This window comes from Hevea brasiliensis, chromosome 9 (assembly GCF_030052815.1).
Source record: "Hevea brasiliensis isolate MT/VB/25A 57/8 chromosome 9, ASM3005281v1, whole genome shotgun sequence".
NCBI classification, from domain to species: domain Eukaryota; kingdom Viridiplantae; phylum Streptophyta; class Magnoliopsida; order Malpighiales; family Euphorbiaceae; genus Hevea; species Hevea brasiliensis.
This window is the reverse complement of record NC_079501.1, coordinates 51,980,389-52,007,814: the sequence shown is the minus strand read 5'-3', so window position 1 is coordinate 52,007,814 and position 27,426 is coordinate 51,980,389.

The window sequence follows — 27,426 nt, the reverse complement described above, 5'->3', positions numbered from 1 at the left end:
TTAGCTATGGAGTTCTTCAATGGTAAGCTTTGGCTGGTTATTTGGGAAGATGAAGATGAACTGAAATTCTATGCACTTTGCTTTATTTAGGTCCCATAATTCATGGTTAGTGGAGAACTAAGGTTTCTTTTATTGTTTAATTATTCAAAGTTTCATTATTTGCACATTTATCTCATTTCTTTCATTATTTATATAATGTATTATAATTTAATTTTTCATGACATTTTCAAAGTGTAATACCATTTATTTTTAATGAAAATTGAGGTAAAAAGGCAACTCTAGGTGTCAAATGACCAAAATGCCCCTCTTCAGGTTGTATTCCTGATTTTTCGATAACACCGATTTTTGTCTGTTTCTCGATTTTTCGTTTTTCTTTATACTGATTTATTAATTTTTTTTTGATATTTCTAGTGTCAATTACATTTCAATAAACCTTTAATTATGTCTTGAAATTTAATTTTGAAGGTTTCCCGCAATCTTGGGGTCGGCAATTACCTTCGCCGTAACTTCCTGGTGCGATCACCCATCGCTACGGTGCTGACTCGTTTAACTTAGTTTCATTTTCTCTCTTTTATTTTTCTTTAATTTTTCTTGTATTTTCTTTTCATTTATTTCATCATTATATGTCTGTTCACTATCACCAAAGTGTAGTTCCAGACATCCTGACTTGCTCGAATTGACATTAGGTCACCGGAGCAACAGAACGTACAGAATACGTACAGGGAGGATGTTGCAACTATTCCCCTCTAAATAAAAATTTCGTCCTCAAAATTTACCTGATGTGAAGAGCTAAGGGAACTGTTGCCTCATTGTCTCCTCGCTCTCTCATGTTGCCTCTTCCGTGTTGTGGTGCCTCCATAGGATTTTCACTAGTGGAATTATCTTGTTTCTGAGCTCTTTTACCTCTCGTGCCAAGATTTTAATCGGTTCTTCTTCACATGTTAGGTCAGGTTGTACAATAATTTCTTCTGTTAAGATGACATGTGAAGGATTTAATCTATATCTTCTAAGCATCGAGACATGGAACACGTTATGTATCTTGTCCAGCTCAGGCAGTAAGGCTAATCTGTAGGCTACTTGTCCCACACGTTCAATAACTTCATATGGGCCAATAAACCTAGGGATTAATTTTCCCTTTTTCCCGAATCTCAACACTTTCTTCCACGGTAATACTTTGCCAACTTCATACTCAATGTCCTTTCTTTTCAAGTCAGCATAAGATTTTTGTCGGTTCGAGGCAACTTTCAAATTGGCCTTTATCAGTTTCACCTTTTCCTCTGTTTGTTTTATCATTTCTGGCCCCACTAGCTTATCTTCACCCAATTCAGTCCAACATACAGGTGTTCTGCATTTTCTCCCATGCAGTGCTTCATAGGGTGCCATTTGTATGCTAGCTTGATAGCTATTGTTGTATGCAAATTCTGCCAGTGGAAGGTATCTCTCCCAGCTTCCCTCAAACTCAATAACTCAACTCCTCAGCATATCCTTGAGGACCTATCACACATATTCAGTTATTATTATCATTATAAGTTCAATTTATTGTTTACAATAACTCAATGAGTTTCAAAATTTACTTGGATTATTCTTTTTGACTGTCCATCCGTCTGAGATGAAAAGCCGTACTAAAATGGAGTTATCTGCCCAAGGATTCTTGTAATTTCTTCCAAAATCTAGATGTAGACCTCGGGTCTCAATCAGATATAATGGAAAGTGGAATTCCATGTAGTCTAACTATGTCACTGATGTACAATTCTACTAGCTTTTCCAGTGAATAGTCAGTTCTGACTGGCAGAAAATGTGCTGATTTGGTCAACCTATCCATAATTACCCATACTGCATCATGCTTCTTCTGAGTGAGAGGTAGACCACTGATAAAGTCCATAGTGACTCGGTCCCATTTCATGTTTATGGGTTGTAACAAACCTGATGGAACTTGATATTCTGTTTTGACTTGCTGACATGTCAAGCATCTAGTTACATAGTCAACTATGTCATTCTTCATAACTAGCCACCAGTATCGGAGTTTCAAGACATGGTACATTTTTGTGCTTCCTGGGTGCATAGCATATACACTGTTATGTGCTTCTCTTAGAATATTGGTTTTCAATTCTTTATCATCTGGAACACACACTCTTTCTTTATAGTACAGGCACCCATTTTCTTTCACTTCATATTCAGTTTCCTTCCCTTCAGTGATTTTGCCCATAACAACCATTAATTTCTCATCTGTTTTATGCCCATCCTGTATTTGTTGTAACAGATTCGGCTTCACTTGCAACTCAGCGAGTTAAGGACAATTGGGCATTCAGAGATCTTAATGCTACAATACATTTTATGCTTAAAGCATCAGTGACTACATTTGCCTTCCCAGGGTGGTAGTCAATCACACAATCATAATCTTTCAGGAATTCAATCCATCGCCTCTGCCAACATAGCCTTTAGCCTCTCAAAACTGGCTTGACACTTGTCATTCCAGTCAAATTTTATATTCCTGTGTAGTAATTTGGTCATTGGAGCAGCTATCAGGGAAAATCTCTTTACAAATCTTCTATAATATCTAGCTAACCCCAAGAAATTTCTGATCTCAGTTGTATTTCTGGGAGGCTTCCATTCCTTCAGTTGATACTACATGTCCAAGGAATGCAATCTCATTCAACCAGAACTCGCACTTGGACAATTTAGCATTCAATTTCTTCTCTTTTAGAGTCTACAGAACAATTCTCAAATGCTCATCATGTTCTGCTTTATCCTTAGAATACACCAGGATGTCATTAATGAAGACCACTATGAACCGATCTAAGTATGGATGGAAGATATGGTTCATAAGGTCCATGAATGTTGCTGGAGCGTTTGTTAACCCAAATGGCATCACCAGGAATTCATAATGCCCATATCGGGTTCTAAATACAGTCTTAGGCACATCTGCATCCTTAACCCTTAGCTGATGATACCCTGATATGAGATCAATCTTAGAAAACACACCGACTCCCTTCAACTGATCAAACAAATCGTCAATTCTAGGCAATGGATACTTGTTCTTCACTGATACTCTATTTAACTGCTGGTAGTCAACACATAACCTCAATGTTCCATCTTTCTTCTTTACAAATAGTACCAGAACTCCCCACGATGACACACTAGGGCATATGAACCCCTTGTCTAGTAATTCTGCAGTTGGATATTTAACTCTTTCAATTCAGCAGATGCCATCCTATACGGAGCAATTGAAATCGAAGCTGTACCCAGTATAATCTCAATAGCAAATTCAACTTCCCTTTTTGGTGGCAAACTAGGCAATTCCTTAGGAAATACCTCAGAGAAATCTCTTACTGTGGGTATGTCAAACAAGTCAAGTTTACCCTTCCTAGTGTCAACCACATGTGCCAGATAGGCTTCACACCCTTTTCTCAACTATCTCCTTGCAACTGTAGCTGAGATGACATTGGACAAGAAATTTGTCCTTTCACCCATAACTGTTATTTCTTCATTCTCAGTAGTTTTCAGAGAGATTCTCTTCAATTTACAATCTACTATTGCCTGATGATGAGATAACCAGTCCATTCCCAAAATCACATCAAACTCATGGAAAGGCAATTCGGTTAAGTCTGCTCAGAACTCTTTCCCTTAAATCTTCAATGGATAGCCCTTATACACCTTATTTACTACCACACTATGGCCTAGCGGATTTGTGACCAGGATATCTTGGTCACTTTCCTCTACTGGTATTCCCTTTTCTACGGGTAGCTTGATACAAATATATGAATGAGTAGATCCAGGATCCACTAATGCATGCACAGAAGTATTATAAAGGAGGAACATACCCTTGATGACATCTGGAGCATCTTGTTCCTCCTGTGCCCTTATTGCATAAGCTCTGGCTGGTTTTCTGCCTCCTGCTCTCTCCATAGACTTTGACATAGGTTTCTGTGAACCAGTGACACTTATGACAAGCACATGGAGTTTACTCTTGTCAATGCATTATCATAAATCATATCAGTGCATATAATCTTTAGACCTGAGATAGCATAGTTATCTTATATATAGGAGGTTTGACTTTGATACTGCTTTCATACTTATACTGTGTATGGGTATATGGGCATGTATTGGCTCCTACTAGTTATATATGGAGGTAGGTGTTGATCAAGATGGAATCTGTTCCTCTAAGTAAATAGAGATAAAATCCTAAGTTCATTTAATTGTTCTTGATGTTTCAAGTTCCTGGCCAAGACAGATAGATTTATTCAGAAAGAGTTTCTGATGAGAAAATCTTTTTAATCAAGAACTGGAATTGAAAGAGAACATAATATTCATAGCAAATGGAGTTTGACATAAAACCATGACTCCAGCTTTAATTGGGATTTTGTGACAGAGAGATTCTAGTGCATGGTAACATATGATTATAGGTTCATTTAAGGTAAACCTTATTACTAATTGGGTAGCCATGGCATACTATGTTAGGTGTTAACCATGGTCTATGAGGTGCATAAAATGATTTAGAGAAGTCATTTATGGTAAGAAAGAGTTCTGATGATATTAAGAGTTGATATCATATCTCATTGCCAATTATTAATGAGCCTAGTAAGTCACACACATACACAAGTTATCACCTAATTAAATATGATTTAATTAATTAATTAAAGAGTTTAATTGATTAATTAAATTGGTTTGGTTTGCAATTAGATTGCAAAGTCCCTAGCATGACTTGAAACCAAATCTAGGTTATTGGATGTACAGTATAAGTTAAATTTATATTTAAAGTGTTTAAATATGAATTTAATTAATGAGAAATTAATTAATAAAGATTAATTAATTGATTTATATTTGATATAAATTGATTAGAAGAAGAGAAATAATTATTTTGGGTTGAGAACTCAAAATTAAGACACAGGGGCATTTTGGTCATTTCACAGGGTGACATGTGGCACCATGAGATGGTGACACATGGCACTACACATAAGCTTGCCAAATGCTTTTAATCATGTAAGATGATTAAAATTAAGATTAAATATAGGTTTGACACTTGGCACAATGTGATTGGATCAATTAAACCTAGAACCAATCAGAGGGTGACATGTGGCAAGGGTTTAATGTGTTGACCTAGCTATATAAGTGTTGTTATGAAAAGAAAACAATACAATCAACAGCTGCTCCTCTTTGTGCCACCACCCAAAGGCTCCTCTCCCTTTCTTCTTCTTCATCTCTCATCAATTCAAAGAGATTAACAAACAATCTCTTGAATTAAAAATACTAGAAATTGTTTCTGGTGTCCTGAAGACGCATCCGAAAGGCACAAATACACTACAGTGCATCAAGAGGTTAGTGTATTTGTTCTTGATCTAATCTAGGATTCTAAAATTAATCTAATTAATTTTAAAATCTTAAATGGCAAATACAAATCCAAAAACATATTAAAAGAGTTTTAATATGTTGTTTATCATTGAAATTAAATAGATAAAAATAAATCTTGCATGATGCATGCGACTCTAGGTGAAAATTTTTTAATTCAATGGTATATAATTGTGTTTTTCATGCTTCTGCTCCTTCAATTGGTATCAGAGCCACTATATTTTCCACTTAGATTGTTGATTATATGATTTAATTGTGTGTTTTGATCATGAGATGATTTATCCATTGCTGGTTGCAATGGATGTGTGGCTGCATGCTTGAAGAACACCATCATTGGTGCGCATGGTTTGGGCTTCATGGGTGGTGCAAGGTTTAGCTTTTTAATTCTACAATTGTTGTATGATCAAAGGCCTATCCTATGACTAATTAAAGTGTTTAATTAGTAGTTTTAATCACAAAATTAAATTTTGATTCAAATCAGAATTTTAAAAATTGTTTGAATGTGATTCAAATCTGAATTTTAAAAGTTGTTTGAATGTGATTCAAATATGAATTTTTAAAGTTTCTTAAATCATATTTAAATCTGATTTTTTAAAGTTTTTTGAATAATATTCAAATCTAAATTTTTAAAAATTGTTTGAATGTGATTCAAACAATTTTTAAAAATTTAGATTTGAATATTATTCAAAAAACTTTAAAAAATCAGATTTAAATATGATTTAAGAAACTTTAAAAATTCATATTTGAATCAAAATCTGATTTTTAAAAATTGTTTGAATATGATTCAAATCTGAATTTTTAAGGATGTTTGAATATGATTCAAATATGAATTTTTAAATTTGTTTGAATCATATTCAAATCTGGATTTTTAATTTAAATATGAGATATTCAATTTAATTTAAGTATGTATGTTTTATTTAATTGTTAAATAGTGATATGCATGATGGATTATCATGGACTATAAAAGACCAATGTGATTGGATTTATTTCTTTTATGTTTCTTTTGGATTGTAAATTATTTTAATTTATTTTGAGCATTGATTATTAAGGTTGTAATAATTTTGTGTTGTAATTTCATTTATTTAAGTTATTGTAAATTCGCCTTGGTATGCCAAGGATTACTATGTAATATTGGATTGCAAGAAGTTCAAGGAGGTCAAGAGCATTGGTGGAACTAGTGGGAGGAATTCAAGATCAAGTGTTGATTATGTACTCCTTCAGCAACTCTTGTAAAATGAATGAATGAAATGCACCTAGGAATGCCTTGATTCAATTCTTGGTGGCTCAAAATTGAATCCCTTAGAATGTCTATGATCATACCATATTTACTGCTTATCCATGAATGCATGAGATATATGGGAATGTATGCAATTATATGATATATGCGTGTTATATGGATAATGTGCAAAGTGAGACCTTAATAGTAATTAGGATGACCATAAAATCTTCCAAACAAATGATTAAGTTGGAAATGCTATAATTAAAGTAATTATAACATGGACCCTCCATTGGGGCAATTATTTTAAGAAATTTTAAATAGTTGCATAAGATGCAATTAATTTAAGAGATTTTCTTAAGAATATTTGTTAAGCATGAGATGTTGTAAATATGTAAATGGTTTGGTGGCCAATATTGGATGTACCTAAGGACATTAAAATTATTTGCATAATTACTGGCTCAATGGGATCAACTTAACTAATGCAAGATAAGTCAATAATGGATGTACCTGAGATTTTGAGCATTAAGGGCTAGGTAAATGTGACACCCCTTGCCCGTGTACAGTATACCCGAGTAAGTAATGCCACACGGTGTACTGGCACACTCTAATATACCTTACTTAATTTGTGTCATGCTTTTGAAGTTAATTTATGAAATATGATTTATTTTAACTATTTATCAAAAGTATTATTCATTTGAGGTTCCGAAGATTTTAAGGAAAATCTGGCGGAGTACCGGCTAAAAATGGAGAAAACAGTTCTTCGGAACCTGTTAAAAACACTTCTTCGGAACCTGTTAAAAACACTTCCAATATACTATTTCATTCATTCTCAACTCCAATATCATCAATAAAACTCAATATCAATATCTCAATAATTTGTCAATTTCAGGTCTCAACAACCTTTTTCATTTCTCAAAACATTCCTTTCTCAGGTCTCAACATACCACATTTGGTGTTTAAAACTTGTTGGCATTAAGTGTTAATACCATTCCAAAGTGAAACTCCAAACAAGCAGAATTTTCAGTTTTGGTGAGTCAACTTCACTGTTCCATTAGACACTGTTACTGTTGGAATTTGAAGAAATATAAAGCATGAAAGTTGTTCCTTATTTTGTCTAGTTGAATTAACTTTTTGAATGACTCCATTTGGAGTTTTGTAGCTCCAGATATGGCCCAAAAACCCAAGCTGGCCGGATTGCCAAATCTGCAGATTTACCATATCTACAGTGCATGAATAGTAACTAGAGTCACTTGGTTGGCTGGGTTCTGGCCATAATTTGGGGTAGGTTCCTTCATGAAAGTTGTTTGTCTATGTCTTAACTTGTTGCTGTAAAAAGTTCAGGGCAATTGACCAAATCTACAGTGAGTTATGGCCAAATGAACAGTTACTGTTTATTTGGTCAATTCTGCAGAGGCAGTTTCAGGGTTCCGGATTGGGGCCAAGTTTTGGTCCCCTTGCTTTGGTCTTTTGGGCATGGTTTCTTCAGCAAAAATGTGCCATTATAAGACTAGTTTCATGTTCAATTGGCCAAACTTCAATTGGACTAACACAGCCCAAGTTATGGCAGTGCAAAGGGACTGAATTTTCAGTCCCTATGCTATTGTCATAGGGCAGCCTGCAACCTCACTTTGCCATAGCATTTTTAAGTTCAATTTGTGGCCAACATACCTCAAATGGTCACTTATTGACCATTAGAGTGTTCTTTAATAGTTTGGTAAGCCAAATCAATTTTTCATGCTTCAAAACCCTAGTGTCCAAGGCAATTTACCCATAAACCTCCATTAGCACCCTAGTTAAACATCTATGTAAATATATAACTTAAATACAATCTTCAACTCATGCTAAGTCCATTAAAAACATTCAAAACCCTTCCTCTATTAGGGCTGCCGAAATTCAAGTGTTCATACCCATAGGTTTTTTGTTCATTTAAACTACAAATCTTACTAAGTTCAAGTCCAAAATCATGGAAATAAAGAGTTTAATGGGTATAAGTGCACTAACCTTGAATGGCAGATTTTTCCAAGCCTCTAAACCTCAATTTCCTTCCTCTTGTTGGCTGCCAAGAGCTTGTTTAAGATGTGGGGTAAGGTTTTAATGAAGTGAAGTTAGGGTTTAGTGGTGAAAAGAAGAGAGAAAATAAGCTTGATGGAAGTTGGCAATGGGGGTTTAGGGCAAGGTTGATTTCGGCTGCAATTGGGGAGGATGGTGGCTGCTGGATTTTGTGGTTATTTAGTCTTCATTTTATCTCTTTATTAGTTAGTCAAATGGTAGATTAATTGTGATTGGTTGAACATTTTAAAGGACATCACTTTGATGTCATAAATAGCCATTTTTCCTCAATTTCTTTTCTTTCCTCCACTACTCATTTTCAATTTAATTTCTAGCAATACTTCTTCATATTTTATGTCATATTAATTATTTACTCAACTGGACAAGTCGGCCAAAAATCACCTCGGAAGGCGAAATGACCAAAATGCCCTCCGTTTGGCTTAACGGGTCAAAATCGTCTGTACCGATTGAAAAATTTTTCTAGGTATTTTCTTGGCATTCTAATGCCATGGGAACCTCAATTACCCTTCTCTGGAGTCCCAAAAATTATTTTATAATTTTTCCCCCGGGTCTAGGGCTCCTCGTTGCGAGAACCGCAACTTCCCTCCGGTTACCCATCGTTTGGGCACCGGCTCATTTTGCTTGGTTGTATTTTATTTCTAAAATTTTTACTAAGTGTTTCTTATTAATATTTGAGTTAATTATGGTTCCCGACTTTAATTTTAATATTTTTCCGGACGTTCTAGCTGTCCAGACCGACACTGGTCATCGGAACAGTAGAATGTACGGAGTGGTTACCGGGAGGGTGTTACAACTCTTCCCCTCTAATTTAAATTTCATCCTCAAAATTTACCTGATGCAAACAGTTGAGGGAACTGTTGCCTCATCGTCTCTTCACTTTCCCAAGTTGCTTCCTCGGTGTTGTGGTGCCTCCAAAGCGCTTTCACCAATGGAATCTGTTTGTTCCTCAACTCTTTCACTTCCCGAGCTAGGATCCGTAGAGGTTCTTCTTCACATGTCAAATCCGGCTGTATTTCAATTTCTTCTCTGGAGATGACATGTGAAGGATCTGAGCGGTATCTTCTGAGCATGGATACATGGAACACATTGTGGATCTTGTCCAGCTCTGGTGGTAAAGCTAGCCTATAGGCTACTAGACCCACACGTTCAATGACTTCATATGGGCCAATGATCCTAGGGCTTAACTTACCTTTCCTTCCAAACCTCAATACTTTCTTCCATGGTGATACCTTGAGGAACACTTTGTCGCCAACCACATATTCTATTTCTTTTCTCTTCAGGTCGGCATAAGATTTACATGCATGCGAGGCAACCTTTAAGTTGGCTTTGATTGATTTCACCTTCTCCTCAGCCTGTTTCACTAGGTCTGGCCCTACCAGTTTGTCTTCGCCCAATTCAGTCTAGCACACTGGAGTTCTACATTTTCTCCCATACAGTGCTTCATACGGGGCCATTTGGATACTAGCTTGGTAGCTATTGTTGTATGCAAATTCTGCCAGTGGGAGGTATCTATCCCAACTTCCCTCAAACTCAATGACACAACTCCTCAGCATATCCTCAAGGACCTGACATATATTTCGTGTTATTGTCATCATTTTAGTTCAATATTTGTATCAATTTCATGGGTTTCAATTGTTTACCTGGATTACTCTTTCGGATTGCCCATCCGTCTGAGGATGGAAAGCTGTGCTGAAGTGGAGTTGTGTACCCAAGGACTCATGCAACTTCTTCCAAAATCTCGATGTGAACCTTGGGTCTTGGTCAGATATGATGGAAAGTGGGATTCCATGCAGTCTAACTATCTCACTGATGTACAATTCTGCTAACCTCTCCAGTGAGTAGTCAGTCCTAACTGGCAGAAAGTGTGCTGACTTCGTCAATCTATCCACTATTACCCATGCTGCATCATATTTCTTTTGGGTGAGAGGTAGACCACTTACAAAATCCATGGTGACCCGATCCCATTTCCATTCAGGTATGCGTATAGGCTGTAGCAAACCCGATGGAACTTGATGTTCTGCCTTGACTTGTTGACATGTCAAGCATTTAGTTACATAGTCACCTATATCCCTCTTCATACCAGGCCACCAATACTGAAGCTTCAGGTCATGATACATCTTTGTACTTCCTGGGTGCATAGCATATACACTAGTGTGTGCCTCTTTTAGAATACTAGCTTTCAATTCCCCATCATATGGTACACACAGTCTTCCTTTGTAATACAGACACCCATCTGCTTTCACCCCATAGTCAGTTGCTTTTCCCTCTGAGATCTTGCTCATAATAGCCATTAGCTTCTCATCCGCCCATCTAATATCTCATTGTATGTGTTTGGCCTCACTTGCAATTCAGCCAAAATAGCTCCATCTCGAATCAAAGTTAGACGGGTATTCAATGATCTCAGAGCTGTGATGGATTTTCTACTCAAAGCATCAGCAACTACATTTGCCTTCCCAGGATGGTAGTCAATTACACAATCATAATCCTTCAGAAACTCAATCCATCGCCTCTGTCTAAGGTTGAGCTCCTTCTGGGTTGGCAAGTATTTCAGGCTTTTGTGGTCTGTGTAAATGTAGCACTTTTCCCCATACAAGTAATGCCTCCATATCTTCAGTGCGAAGATAATTGCTGCAAGCTCTAGATCATGGGTAGGGTAGTTCTGTTCATGTGGCCTTAGCTGTTTGGAAGCATAGGCGATCACTTTCCCCTATTGCATCAATACACACCCTAACCCATTATGTGAGGCATCACTATAGACCACAAAGTCCTTTCCGGACACTGGCTGTGTTAACACTGGTGCCTCTATCAACATAGCCTTCAATTTCTCAAAACTGGTCTGACACTTGTCATTGAAGCAGCTATTAGGGAAAATCCCTTCACAAATCTTCTGTAATACCCAGCTAGCCCCAAGAAGCTTCTGACCTCAGTTGTGTTTCTGGGAGGTTTCCATTCCATCACTGCTTCTATTTTCTTGGGATCCACCCTAATCCTAGTTTCTTCAGCAAAAATGTGCCATTATAAGCCTAGTTTCATGTTCAATTGGCCAAACTTCAATTGGACTAACACAGCCCAAGTTATGGCAGTGCAAAGGGACTGAATTTTCAGTCCCTATACTGCTGTCATAGGGCAGCCTGCAACCTCACTTTGCCATAGCATTTTTAAGTTCAATTTGTGGCCAACATACCTCAAATGGTCACTTATTGACCATTAGAGTGTTCTTTAATAGGTTGGTAAGCCAAATCAATTTTTCATGCTTCAAAACCCTAGTGTCCAAGGCAATTTACCCATAAACCTCCATTAGCACCCTAGTTAAACATCTATGTAAATATATAACTTAAATACAATCTTCAACTCATGCTAAGTCCATTAAAAACATTCAAAACCCTTCCTCTATTAGGGCTGCCGAAATTCAAGTGTTCATACCCATAGGTTTTTTGTTCATTTAAACTACAAATCTTACTAAGTTCAAGTCCAAAATCATGGAAATAAAGAGTTTAATGGGTATAAGTGCACTAACCTTGAATGGCAGATTTTTCCAAGCCTCTAAACCTCAATTTCCTTCCTCTTGTTGGCTGCCAAGAGCTTGTTTAAGATGTGGGGTAAGGTTTTAATGAAGTGAAGTTAGGGTTTAGTGGTGAAAAGAAGAGAGAAAATAAGCTTGATGGAAGCTGGCAATGGGGGTTTAGGGCAAGGTTGATTTCGGCTGCAATTGGGGAGGATGGTGGCTACTGGATTTTGTGGTTATTTAGTCTTCATTTTATCTCTTTATTAGTTAGTCAAATGGTAGATTAATTGTGATTGGCTGAACATTTTAAATGACATCACTTTGATGTCATAAATAGCCATTTTTCCTCAATTTCTTTTCTTTCCTCCACTACTCATTTTCAATTTAATTTCTAGCAATACTTCTTCATATTTTATGTCATATTAATTATTTACTCAACTTGAAAAGTCGGCCAAAAATCACCTCGGAAGGCGAAATGACCAAAATGCCCTCCGTTTGGCTTAACGGGTCAAAATCGTCTGTACCGATTGAAAAATTTTTCTAGGTATTTTCTTGGCATTCTAATGCCATGGGAACCTCAATTATCCTTCTCTGGAGTCCCAAAAATTATTTTATAATTTTTCCCCCGGGTCTAGGGCTCCTCGTTGCGAGAACCGCAACTTCCCTCCGGTTACCCATCGCTTGGGCACCTACTGCTTTTACTTTGTTCTATTTTATTTCTAAAATTTTTAAAAAATGTTTCTTATTAATATTTTAGTTAATTAAGATTCCCGACATTAATTTAAATATTTATCCTGACGTCTAGCCGTCTGCATCGACATCGTCACCAAACAAAGAGAATGTACGGAGTGGTTACCGGGAGGGTGTTACAGTAAAGGATTGAACCTCACATGAGATGTGATGGGCAAGGAGTTGCTCACTTATAGTTTATTGTAATTCCAATAATGGATGTACCTGAGGATGATCAATAGAATTATAAGAATTCAATCACCCACTAGAAATCCATCCAACTAGGATTTCCATTTTCTACTATGGAAGTGTAGGATTTGCTAAGTTAGTGGGAAGACCAATTTGATTAAAAGACCATAATCATTTTAGTTACTTACATAATACATTTACTAATTAATCTGATTATTTTCTGCAGTTAATTTTCTAATAATAATGAGCACATAACAACCACCACCACGCAATATCCTTGTAAGCACACTTCATTGCAATAGGTTGACAGGACCTAATCTGTCTGATTGGCTAAGAAATTTGAAACTTGTCCTGAACCTTGAAGATATAGGATATATTCTAGATTTAAATGTTCCTGGTCCCTTACCTCCAGAGGCCACTCAAAAGGAACATGAAACTTTGGACAAGTGGAAGGAGCATGATATGAGAGCTAAGTGTTACATGCTTGCTTCCATGAGTAATGAGTTACAAAAGCAGCATGAGAACATGCAGAGTGTGAGTGAGTTCCTCCTTCACCTACAAGAGTTGTATGGTGAGCACAGCAGAAATGTTAGGTATGAGATATCTAGGCAGCTATTCCGCATGAGGATGTCTGAGGGACAGAATGTTGGGGATCATGTCCACAAGATGATTCGGCTGATTGAGCAGTTGGAATATCTTGATTTCAACATGGATTTCCAACTACAGACGGATTTGATCCTTCAGTCCCTTCCTGAGCCTTTTTGGGAATTTTGTGACAAATTTCCATATGACTAAACAGGAATGCATCTTAGCTAGTTTACTCAACATGCTGGTTATTGCCTAAAAGAATATGCCGGGCAATAAAGGAAAAGAGGTAGCTTTGATTGCATCTTCTTCTACTGGAAAGTCCAATAAGAAGAAGGGCAATAAGAAAAAAAAAATCTCAGATTCCTGGTCCTTCCAAGAAAATAGCTAAACAGAAAGGGAAAACTAAAGTTGATGGAGGCAAAGGAAAGTGTTTCCATTGCCAGAAGGATGGGCACTAGAAAAGGAACTGCCCAGAGTATATTGCTTCACTGAAGGACAAGAAGGATACACCTTTGGAAGGTATGTCCATATCTTATTATTTAGATTCTAATGATGCTCATAGTTCATCTACAGCTTGGGTTTTAGATACTAGTGCCAGTTCTCACATTTATAATGATATGCAGGAACTAGCAAATAGTAGCAGCTTGCATTCTCGAGATGTTAGACTTCGGATTGGCAATGGCTCAACTGTTGAAGCTTTAGCCATAAAATCTAAATCTTTTTACATGTCTGGACATGTTTTGTGTTTGGATAATATTTTATATGTACCTGATACTTTTAAGAACATCATTTCTATATCTTGTTTGACTAGAAATGGCTATGAATTTCAATTAACAGATGATATTTGCAATATTTATTTTGGAAATAAATATGTTGATTGGGGTTATATGAATATTGGTATTTATTATTTGGATAATAATGACAAACACAAAATGAATGCAAGTGATCTAAAAGAATGCAATGCCATGGTGAAAACCAACTCTAGTTCAAAATATGTTTGGCACTTAAGGTTATGTCATGTTGCAGAAGATAGGATTGCAAAACTGGAGAAAATGGGGATTCTATCCTCATTAGGCTCTGAGCCTACTCAAACTTGTGAATCTTGCCTTCAGGGAAAAATGACTAGATCACCCTTTGTTGGACAAGGGTTAAGGGCTGAAAATATTTTGGAGCTAATACATAGTGATGTATGTGGTCCATTTAAGGAAATGGCTAGAGGCGGTTTTCATTACTTTATTACCTTTACTAATGATAAATAAAGGTTTGGGTATTTGTATTTGATGAAATACAAACATGAATCCTTTGAAAAGTTCAAAGAATTTAAATCTGAAGTAGAAAATCAAACAGGAAAGAGTATCAAAGCTCTTCGATCAGATTGTGGAGGTGAATATTTGAGTACCGAATTTGATGAATACTTGAGAGAGCACAGCATTATTTGCCAGCTGACTCCTCTAGGAACACCACAACTGAATGGTGTATCTGAAAGGAGAAATCATACCCTATTGGATATGGTACGTAGTATGATGAGCTATATTGATAAGCCAATCTCCTTTTAGGGATTTGCATTAGAATCAGCTTTGTATATTCTGAATAGGATTCCATCAAAATCAGTTTCTTCCACACCTTATGAGATATGGCATGGAAGAAAACCAAGTCTTAAGCATTTTAAGATTTGGGGTTGTCAAGCTTATATCAAAAAGCTGAACACTGATAAATTGGAAACCAGATTAGAAAAGGGTCGATTTGTTGGATATCCAAGGGATAGTTTTGGTATTATTTTTATTTGCTTACATCACAAAAGGTTGTGGTGAGTAGAGATGCTACATTTCTTGAACAACAGTTTGTTCAAAAAGGAGGCAAAGAAAGGCAAATAGAGTTAAAATTGGAGAATTCTAATCAACCAACAGATCAGATGAATATAGATCCATCTAGTCAACCTACACCCATTGATAAAACATCTACAACAATTCCTCGTAAAACAACCAGGGTATCTCACCCACCAGTGAGATATGATTTCCTGCATGAAGAAGAACAAAAGTTGTCTACTCATGAAGAAGTAGATCATGGAGATGATCCACTTACCTATGAAGAAGCTATATCAGATATAGACTCTTCAAAATGGATTGAAGCTATGAAATCCGAAATTGATTCCATGTATAAGAATCAAGTTTGGGATCTTGTTGACCCACCTGAAGGTATTGTACCTATAGGGAACAAATGGGTTTTTAAGAAGAAAATTGGTTCTGATGGAAAGGTAGAGACTTATAAGGCAAGGCTACTAGCGAAAGGGTTTCGCCAAAGGCAACGAATCGACTATGAGGAGACTTTCTCGCCTATTGGCATACTTAAATCAATTAAGATTCCATTAGCAATAGCTGCATACTATAATTATAAGATTTAGCAGATGGATGTCAAAACAACTTTTCTCAATGGATACATTGAAGAAAACATTTTCGTGGAACAACCTAAGGGTTTTGAATCCCAAGATGGTTCCAAGGTCTGCAAGCTAAAGCAATCCATTTATGGGTTGAAGCAAGCTTCGAGGAGTTGGAACATTCGTTTTGATGAAGCCATTAAATCATTTGGTTTTATCAAAAATGAGGATGAGCCATGTGTATATAAGAAACTTAGTGACAGTGCTATCACTTTCCTTGTCTTATATTTGGATGATATACTGTTGATGGGTAATGACACAGGTATGTTGACAACTATAAAGTTATGGTTGTCAAATACATTCTCCATGAAAGACTTAGGGGAGGCAACCTATATTCTTGGGATTCGCATCTATAGAGATAAAGCGAAAAGAATAATTGGTTTATCCTAAAGTCTATGCTTAAAAAAGGTGTTAAAGAGGTTTAACATGCTTGATTCTAAGAGAGGATTGTTACCAGTGAGACATGGCATCCACCTTTCTAAAGAGATGTCTCCAAAGACACCTGAAGAAAGAGATAAAATGCCCATGATTCCATATGCTTCGGCTATTGGAAGTTTAATGTATGCAATATTGTGTACTAGGCCAGATATCGCATATGCTATTAGTTTGACTAGCAGGTATCAATCCAATCCAGGTTTGAAATACTAGATAGCTGTCAAGAATATCCTTAAGTACTTGAGAAGAATTAAGGATTTATTCTTGATCTATGGAGGTGGAGAGTTGCAATTGGATGGTTATATTGAATCTGATTTCCAATCTGATATTGATGATAGAAAGTCTACCTCTAGGTATGTGTTCATTTGTAATGGAGGTGCAGTCAGTTGGAAGAGTTCCAAACAGAGCACGACTGCAGATTCCACTATCGAGGCTGAGTATATTGCTGCATCAGATGCTGCAAAGGAAGCTGTTTGGATAAAGAAGTTCGTGACAGAACTTGCAGTAGTTCCTTCCATTGAGTTAGCAGTTCCACTACATTGGTACAACAATAGAGCAGTCATACAGGCTAAGGAACCAAGCTCTCACCAGAAATCCAAACACATAGAAAGGCGCTACCACATTATCAGAGAAATAGTTGGACAAGGCAATGTAGCCATGTAGAAAATAGCATCAACTGAAAATTCAGCTGATCCATTCACTAAGCCTATGTCACAGACTCAGCTAGACCAACATCTTGAGAAGATGGGTCTAAGATATTATAATGAATGGCTCTAGTGCTAGTGGGAGATTGTTAGTAGCATTCCCTTGTGACACCCCTTACCTGTCTATAGTGTAGCCGAGCAGGATATGCCACTCAGTGTGCCGGAGCACCAATTCATGTTTCAATTACAATTTATCCCTTTTAATTCATTTATTTTCAATTTTTGATAAATCTGAATTTGTTCGAAATTTTTATAGAAAATCCAGCAGAGTGCCTGCTATAAATTGGAAAAACAGTTCTTCTGAACCAGTTTAAAAACACTTCCCATATAATTTCCAAATCCAGACTCCATTATACACACATATCTCAACTCAATTTCAAAATCTCAATACTATTTTTAGAAATTTTTTCTGTTCACATCACTACTTGAAGCACATTCATAAATATTTCTCAACATTTCATTTTTTTTCAACATAATATACAGAAAATTTCAATAACATGAAATTTCATATATTTACATTATTACATAATTTCAAGAGTTTATATTTACAATCCAAACTAATACAAAATGCAAAATACAAAATCCTACCCCAAAGTCCTAATGTCCTACCATATGCACTGCAGATGTGAGGTGACTCTGGACTCCGGATGTAGCTCTGAAAGTTTACCCTGTCTGATGTCTGCTGGGCTCCCCAGCTAGGTTTCTACTACCTGCGCGTGGCAAAAGCGACGCGCTAAGCAATTCTGCTTAGTGCTGATAATATAAAATAAAATAAAATAAGTATGCAGAATGTATGATTACATTTTTGGGTAGACTTAATTTCTGGTATTTATTACAGTATTATTCGATTAAAATTTGGTAAAATTTATTATCATTGCCCAAGTAACCCATACTAGTCGATTGGACTGGATAAATGGGTAAACTGGCACTGGGTACTAAGTACCTCAGACCATCACACCATCGATCACATTGTGTCTCCCGGTGTGCAATAGAATAGCTAATAAGCTGTAATAATTATCAGGGATAAAACCCAAGTGTAACAACTCAAATAAGGCTATTATGTCACAGAATGGCATGGGAAGCCATGAAACACAGAATGGCATGAAGCCATATGCAGTACTGCTAACAGAACCCTAATGGCATGCCAACCTATCCAAACTAATCTTGCTAGGTGTACTAGGGCATGTTACACTTTTAAATTGTATAATTTTAGAATTTTAAGTTTAGGTGTTACTATTCATTTCATTAGTCAACTAAAATGTTGACTTTTGCATAGGCAATAGGTACATTGGTTCTAATACTCCTAACATACCATATTTTGCATTCTAAATTTGTTGGTATTGGTTACCAATACCATTTTTAAGCTTAATGTTATTTGGATAAAATTTTCAGTTTTCAAGCTTTAAGTTTACTGTTCCATTAGTCATTTTTGCAGTGGGAATTTGGTAAAATGATCGACACGAAAGTTGTTCCTTATTTTGTCTAGTTGCATTTCCTTTTTTGAGTCACTCCATTTGGAGTTTTGTAACTCAAGTTATGGCCCAAAAACCACAACTGGCCAGATTGAAATTTTTCTAGAATTTCTGAACTGACCAAATCTACAATGTTAGAAGTAGTGAATTCAGGTCACTTTTTGAATATGTTATGATCATAATTTGGGTTAGGCTTCTTCATGAAAGTTGTTGGTATATATCTCAGCTTGTTGCTGGTAAAATTTTAGGTCAATTGGACCTTTCTACGCTGAGTTATGGCCAAATGACTAAACACTATTCATTTGGTCATTTTGCCCAGGCAGAATGCAGGTCACCCAGATTAGGGTAATCTTTTGGTCAACTTGTTTTGGTTTTCAGGGCATGGTTTCTTCACCAAAGTTGTGCCATTATGTGTCTAGTTTCATTTACAATTGGCTTGCCCAAACCAATTGGACTCATGCCCAGTTCTGCAGGTCACCAAGGGCAGCCACACCAAACTCCAATCCCACTACACAATTCACTTTATTTTTTATTTAAACAGAACCAAATGGTCACTAATTGACCATTAAAACCTACTTCCATCATCGCATAATCAAAGTCTCATTTTTCACCCCAAACCCTAACTCAAATATTAAAAATCATGCATTATCATTGCATTTCATCAATTCACTTAAGAGATGCACAATAAAGGCAGCCATACTAGCATTTTAGCTCCATAAAACTCATCACAATCATACCGTAACCAAGGCTACCGAAGTTTAGGGATGGCATACAAATGGTATTTCATCAATTTCTTTGTCATTTGCACTCATTCATAGTCCTTAAACATGAATTGAAAATGAAAACCATGGTTAGGTCACAAACCTCTAATGGAGTGAAGTTTCCCACTTGCTAGGGTTCTTCCTTTCCTTTTCTTTTTTCTCCCAAAAGACTCTCCAAGGTGTAAGAACACTTTTTTGTGTTGGGAGTATAGGGTTTAGTGGGACAAAAGCTAGGGAAATCAAGCTTTGAAAAGCTTGCTCAAGGTTGGCTATGGAGGAATGGGTGACGGCAAGGAGAAGAAGAAAGGAGAGAGTTCTGATTTTTTTTCATTTTTCAGCCCATTTGGTCTCTTTTAAATAAGCTTATGCCATGTGTCAATATTGGATTGGTTGAGAGAATTTTAATGACATCATTATGATGTCATAATTCCATTTTCTTTCATTTTCTCTCCATTGCTTGTCTATTTAATTTCAATTAAATTTTTAACAACATTTATTCATATTTTATGTTATATAAATTATTTATTGAACTGGACAAGTTGGCCAAAAAGCATCTCTGAAGATGAAATGACCAAAATGCCCTCCGTTTGGCTTAACGAGCCAAAATTGTGTGTACCGATAGAAAAATTTTTCTAAGCATTTTCTTGGCATTCTAATGCCATAAGAACCTCAATGACCCTTCTCTGGAGTCCTAATAATTATTTTATAATTTTTCCCCTGGGTTTACGATTGCTAACGACCTTCACCGTCACTTCCCCTTTGGGTTACTCATCCCTGGTGTTTCGGCTCGTTTAACATTAGTGTATTTCGTTTCTAAAAATTTTTCCTTGATTTTTATGAGCATTATTTAGTTTTTTTATAACTCTTCACTCTAGTCTATTTATAATTTCAAACATTCTAGCTATTCGGACTGACAATGGTCACTGAAATAGTAGACTGTACGGACTAGCTAAAGTGAGGATGTTACAACTCTTCCCCTCTAATAAAAATTTCGTCCTCGAAATTACCTGATGCAAACAGTTGAGGAAACTGTTGCCTCATCGTCTCTTCACTTTCCCAAGTTGCCTCTTCAGTGTTGTGGTGCCTCCAAAGCACTTTCACCAATGGAATTTGTTTATTTCTCAGTTCCTTCACTTCCCGAGCTAGGATCTGTATAGGTTCTTCTGTATATGTCAAGTATGGTTGGATTTCAATGTCTTCCATGGAAATGACATGTGAAGGGTCTGAGCTATATCTTCTCAACATAGAAACATGGAATACATTATGGATTTCATCCAGTTATGATGGTAAAGCTAGCCAATAGGCCACTGGTCCCACACGTTCAATGACTTCATATGGGCTAATGAACCTAGGGCTTAACTTACCCTTTCTCCCAAACCTCAGTACTTTCTTCCATGGTGAGACTTTGAGAAACACTTTATCACCAACTGCATACTTTATATCTTTTCTCTTCAAGTTGGCATAAGATTTCTGCCCATCTGAGACAAACTTCAGGTTAGCTTTGATTATCTTCACTTTCTCCTCAGTTTGTTTCACCAGGTCTGGTCCTACCAGCTTATCTTCACCCAATTAGTCCAACACACTAGGGTTCTACATTTCCTCCCATACAGTGCTTCATACGGAGTCATTTGAATGCTAGCTTGGTAGTTATTGTCATATGTGAATTCTGCCAGTGGGAGGTATCTATCCCAACTCCCCTCAAACTCAATGACACAACTCCTCAACATATCCTCCAGGATCTATTACATAATTCACATTGTTACTGTCATTTCAACTTATTAACTATGAAAATTCAATTAGTTCTTAGGTTTACCTGGATTACTCGTTCTGACTGTCCATCCATCTGGGGATAAAAAGTCGTGCTAAAGCGGAGTTGTGTGCCCAAGGCTTCTTGCAACTTTTTCCAGAATCTCAATGTAAACCTTGTGTCTCGATCAGATATGATGGAAAGTGGGATTCCATGCAGTCTAACTATCTCACTGATATACAATTCTGCTAACTTCTCCAGTGAGTAGTCAGTCCTAATTGGCAGAAAATGTGCTGACTTCGTTAATCTATCTACTATCACCCATACTGCATCATGCTTCTTTAGGGTGAGAGGTAGACCACTAACAAAATCCATAGTGACCCGGTCCCATTTCCATTCAGGTATGCTTATAGGCTGTAGCAATCCTGATGGAACTTGATGTTCTACTTTAACTTGCTGACATGTCAAACACTTAGTCACATAGTCAGCTATATCCTTCTTCATACCAGGCCACCAATAATGAGGCCTCAAATCATTATACATTTTTGTGCTTCCCAGGTGCATAGCATAAACACTAGTGTGTGCTTCTTTTAGAATACTAGTCTTCAGTTCCCCATCATCTAGTACACACACTCTTCCTCTGTAGTACAGACACCCATCTGCTTTCACCTCATACTCAGTTTCCTTTCCTTTTGAAATTTTAGCAACAATGGCCATTAATTTTTCATTTGCCCTCTGCCCATCTTGTATCTATTGTAGCAGGGTTGGCCTCACTTGCAACTCAGGCAAAATAGCTCCCTCTTGAGCTAAGGACAGACAGGCATTTAGTGATCTTAAAGCTGTGATGGACTTCCTACTTAAAGCATCAGCAACTACATTTGCCTTCCCAGGATGATAACCTATCACACAATCATAGTCCTCTAGGAACTCAATCCATCGCCTCTGTCTAAGATTGAGCTCCTTTTGGGTTGGCAAATATTTTAGACTCTTGTGGTCTGTATAGATGTAACATTTTTCACCATATAAATAATGCCTCCATATCTTCAGTATGAAGATAATTGCTGCTAACTCCAGGTCATGAGTAGGGTAATTCTGTTCATGTGGCCTTAACTGCCTGGAAGCATAGGCGACCACTTTCCCCTCTTGCATTAATACATACCCTAGCCCATTATGTGAGGCATCACTGTAGACCACAAAGTCTTTTCCCGACACTGGCTGTGTTAACACTGGTGCTTCTGTCAACATAGCCTTTAGCCTCTCAAAACTGGCTTGGCAGTTGTCGTTCCAGCCAAATTTCACATTCTTGTGTAACAACTTGGTCATTGGAGCAGCTATAAGAGAGAACCCTTTCACAAATCTTCTGTAGTACCCAGCTAGCCCCAAGAAACTTCTTACCTCAGTTGTATTTCTAGGAGGCTTCCATTCTAGTACTGCTTCTATCTTTTTGGGATCCACTCTAATCCCCTCAGTTGGTACTATGTGTCCAAGAAAGGAGATTTCGCTCATCCAGAAGTCACACTTGGACAACTTAGCATATAGCTTCTTTTCTTGCAGGGTTTGCAGAACAATCCTAAAATGTTCATCATGTTCTTCCCTGGCCTTGGAATACACCAGAATATTATCAATAAAGACCAGTACAAACCGATTTAAGTATGGATGGAAGATACAGTTCATAAGGTCCATAAATGCTACTGGTGCATTTTTTAACCCAAACGGCATCACTAAAAATTCATAATGCTCATACCAGGTTCTGAATGCAGTTTTTGACACATCTACATCCTTTACCCTCAACTAATGATACCCTGATCTGAGATCAATTTTTGAAAATACACCGGCTCCCTTCAACTGATCAAACAGATCGTTAATTCTGGGCAATAGATATTTATTCTTCACAGTTACTTTGTTCAACTGCCAATAATTAATACACAATCTCAAAGTTCCATCCTTCTTCTTCACAAACAGCACTGGGGCTCCCCATGGTGACACACTAGGGCATATGAACCCCTTATCTAGTAACTCTTGCAACTGAATTTTCAACTCCCTCAATTCAATGGGTGCCATCCTATAAGGAGCAATAGAAATTGGGGCTGTACCCGGCATTACCTCAATAGCAAACTCGACTTCCCTTTCTGGTGGTAAACCAGGCAACTCTTCAGGAAATACATCTGGGAAGTCTCTTTGTCACACCCTACCCCTCTGTAAGGCATAACATGATCCCGTAGTATACCTAATGAATTACCAACTCCGTCTACTGATAACCCATTAAATACACTACAAGGGATTTTAAAAACTTTTCTTGCTTCTTTTACAATGGTGAGCACTATTTATAGGTGTTAAAAACCTTTTTGAACTGAAGTGATAGAACTAACACATTTGAATTATTTGGAATTTTTGTAAAAATTTTGGCAGAGTGCCATCTGTATTTTGGATAAAACAGTTCTTCAGAAAACCTGTAAAAAGCACTTCAATATATTTTCAAATCTCAACTCCAACATATTTCTCCACACAACATATTTCTCAACTCAAATCCACAGTAATTTTTCAAAGACTGAGATAAAAGAAAGATAATACAATTTTTACAAGTCAAAATACTCATAATTTACTTTACAACTTCAATGTACAATTTTAATTTACAACTGTTGAAAACCAAGAATAATATATACATACAGTGAACATATATTACAGTACAAAATGCAAAATGTGGGATACTCAATATACCCGATGATTTCTCGCTAAATGTACTAGCAGCCTAGTCTGCTGCCCTGTCAATCTATCTACCTGTGATAGCAATGAAAAGCTATCACTGAGACGATGTCTCAGTGGTGCACAACATTTACCAAATACAACTTTAAATCACAGTTCATAAATCATATAAATGATGGATACATAAAACCATAGTTAAATTCAAGACAATGAATGTCATAAGGAATTTAACACAATATCACATTAAATCTCAGTAATCAAAACGTAGTTAAATTCAAAAGACAGTGAATGTCAATAAGAATTTAAACTCCATTTCACAAATTATCAAATCGCATAATAACACAATTTAGTTGAATAATTTAAGAATACAGTGTTGCCAATTCATTCACAACTTAAGCCATGACACAAAATTTCTGATCAATGCCGCGTTGTACACCACGACAAAGCAATCACAACCCCACTAATCGAAATCAATGAGGAAGAGAGCTAGCTATATAATGAGTACTCATCCGATCACCTCAACTGGTAAACCAGAGAGGGAGAAAAATAAACGATCACGACTCCATAAATGGAGAAGGAAAATAAATGATCACAACCCCATAAATGGAGAAGGAATGATACGATATTGTCATGCTAAGTGTGAACACAAAATCAATTCCAAATATTTTATTCAAATGATTCGTGAGAATCCAATAAATTTCCAAAGTCATAATTTCATTCACAAAATGGCAACACAATTCATAAGTAACTTCAATTTTCACAAATCACACTAAATAATTTTTTTCCACAGTTTCAAACCATTTACAATGCTTTTCAAGCAATAAGTATCCATTCAAACACATTTCCATAATTAAAAATAATAATATACAAATAGTCATAATTTATTTCAATTGAAAAATTCAAAAGAAATAACTGTTGTGCACAAACCTCTAATAACTATCTCCTGGTCTTGACTCAGTGTTTCCTTCCCTTTCCCTGAGTCTTTGCTAACTAAGAAACACAATTTGAAGTGTTTCAGTACTCATTTAAACTGTCTCTAACGATAATGCTTGATAATTAATTCACTGAATTCTATTATTTGCTTAGTCAACCTAATATGTCGACCCTCGATGCATTCTAGGTAAACTAGGTTTTAATGTTACTAATATATCACATTCGATAGTCTTTTAGGATTGGTACATACTACCAAGTTCATTTCCATGTATCTTGCATTTTCTTGCAATTTGCTGGATTCCGGGATACTAGTTTGACCTAGCCAGACGACCTAGTTCCCTCGGTTTTCGGGTTCGGTCAAAACTACAAACTTGTAGATCTATGTCTTATTGCATGCGGGGCTAAATTTCAGGTCATTCTGAGTTATGTAGACCAAGTTATGGTCATTTTACTATTGCTGGTCAAATTGCATCAAAATTGGTCACTTTAGGTCACTTTAGGTCATTTTAGGTTCGGCCAGTTTTTGGACCCGAACTTGTGCAAGCTGTTTGACTTGCTTATGGTCATTTATGGGCTTTGGTGTCTTCATAAGACTTGTATATATGGGTCTTAACTATTCATGGTCAAAATTTCAGGTCAATTGGACCTATTTTGAGTGAGTTATGGCCTAAACACTAACTGCTGCCCAAATGGTCAATTTTCAGGCCTCAATTGCACTAAATCCGAATTTGGTCATTTTTCAAGCTACCTTGCAACCAGAATTTTTGTAACACCCCTAAGTTCGGTAGTGCGTTCTACTGCTCTGGTGACCAGTGTTGTCCGGACAGCTAGGATGCCCAGAACTACACTTCGATATGAGTAAGAAGACATAAAATAAATGAAATACAAGAAAAGAAAATACAAGAAAAACAAAGGAAAAATAATAGCAAAGAAATGTGATCAAGTTAAGCGAGCCGAGAACCCTCGCAATGGGTGACCGCATCGGGAAGTCACAGCGTGGACAGTTGACTAGCCCTGGACTGCGGGGAACCCTGGAAAACATTTTTAGGACTTAAATAGACCCTTATTGAAGAATAAATATCATTAGAAAGATCAAAGAAAAATTAAATAATTAGTACAAAGAAAAGTGAGAAATCGAAAAACAGACAAAACCCGGTGTTACCGAAAAATCAGGAATGCAACCCGAACAGGGGCATTATGGTCATTTGACATCCCGAAGTGTCTTTTGACCTAAATTTCCATTAAAAATAAATAATATTACACTTGGAAAATAAAATGAAAAATTAGTTTAGTGGTACCTAAAGTAAATAGCTAAAATCATGGGTTAATGTGGGATAAATGAATAATTAACATATAATATGATTTAAATTTGGTGAGTGGACCACTTGGGAATAAAATAAACATAATGGGGCAGCTGTAATTCCCTCACATAAGCTGAAACTTCATCTTCCTCAAGGTTCCATTAAACATGCCGAATTGAAGGAAAAAGAAAACCCCATTTCCATTTTCATGCAAGCTCCATCAACCCCTCCATTTCAACTCCAATCTCTTAGGTTCCTTCATGAAAAATTGTCTACACATCACAAGGAAGAGTTTGATACCAAATTTGAGAAGTTTAATCAAGGTTTAACAAGTTCCAACTATAAGGTAAGTTTACATTTTTGAAGAATTCTTTGTTAAACTTTGTGTACATGTTATGGGTGTTGGTTTTGTGAAGGAAATTTTTAAGTTTGAAGAGTTATTGAGATATCCATTTTTGGGCAGCCATGTATTCATGTATTGATGAAGTATTTGTACATATAATTGATGAGAATTATGTTGGTTATGGTGATTTAATATCCTAGTAAAATATTTTACATGTATAAGGTGATTTTTGCACTTGGATGAAAATTGATGATTGTAGGACACTTTGGTATTGAGAAAGAATTTCGGTAGCTTGGGGATTCTTGAATAAATGTGTGTGTTCATGAAGGTGGTGGCAGAATATTGACATAGAAGTTTGATGGATATGTATATAGATTGATATTGTAAAGTGTATGTAAGATTTGTAATGGTTAGGTGTGTATGTGATTGTACTTAGAACTTGTAAATGTGAATTATATTTGGTGTGTTGAGGATAATTGTAATCTGCCCAAAGTAATGTTAATGTAAAGTGGAATATGTTTTTGGTAATGTACCAAAACAGATTTGGTAGGGAAGTAAACATATTGCAAGGCAAGTGTGTGATTGATGTGTGTTTAAGGAAGGTAACTAAGGGCAGTGTACATTTTAGCCAATAAGTTTAAATGTGTAACCTCAATTGGTATGAGACCAATTGGAGGTGAAACTAGGCACAAAATGTGCCAACTTTCATTACATACCAAAATTCTGCTTGCAAGGTGACCTAAGAAAATGACCAATTCGGATTAGGTGCAATTAGGACCTGAAAAATGACCAATTGGGCAGCAGTGAGTTTTTAGGCCATAACTCACTCAAAACATGTCCAATTGACCTGAAATTTTAACCATGAATAGCTAAGACCCATACCTACAAGTCTTATGAAGACACCAAAGCCCAGAAATGACCAAAAGTAAGTCAAAAAGCTTGCACAA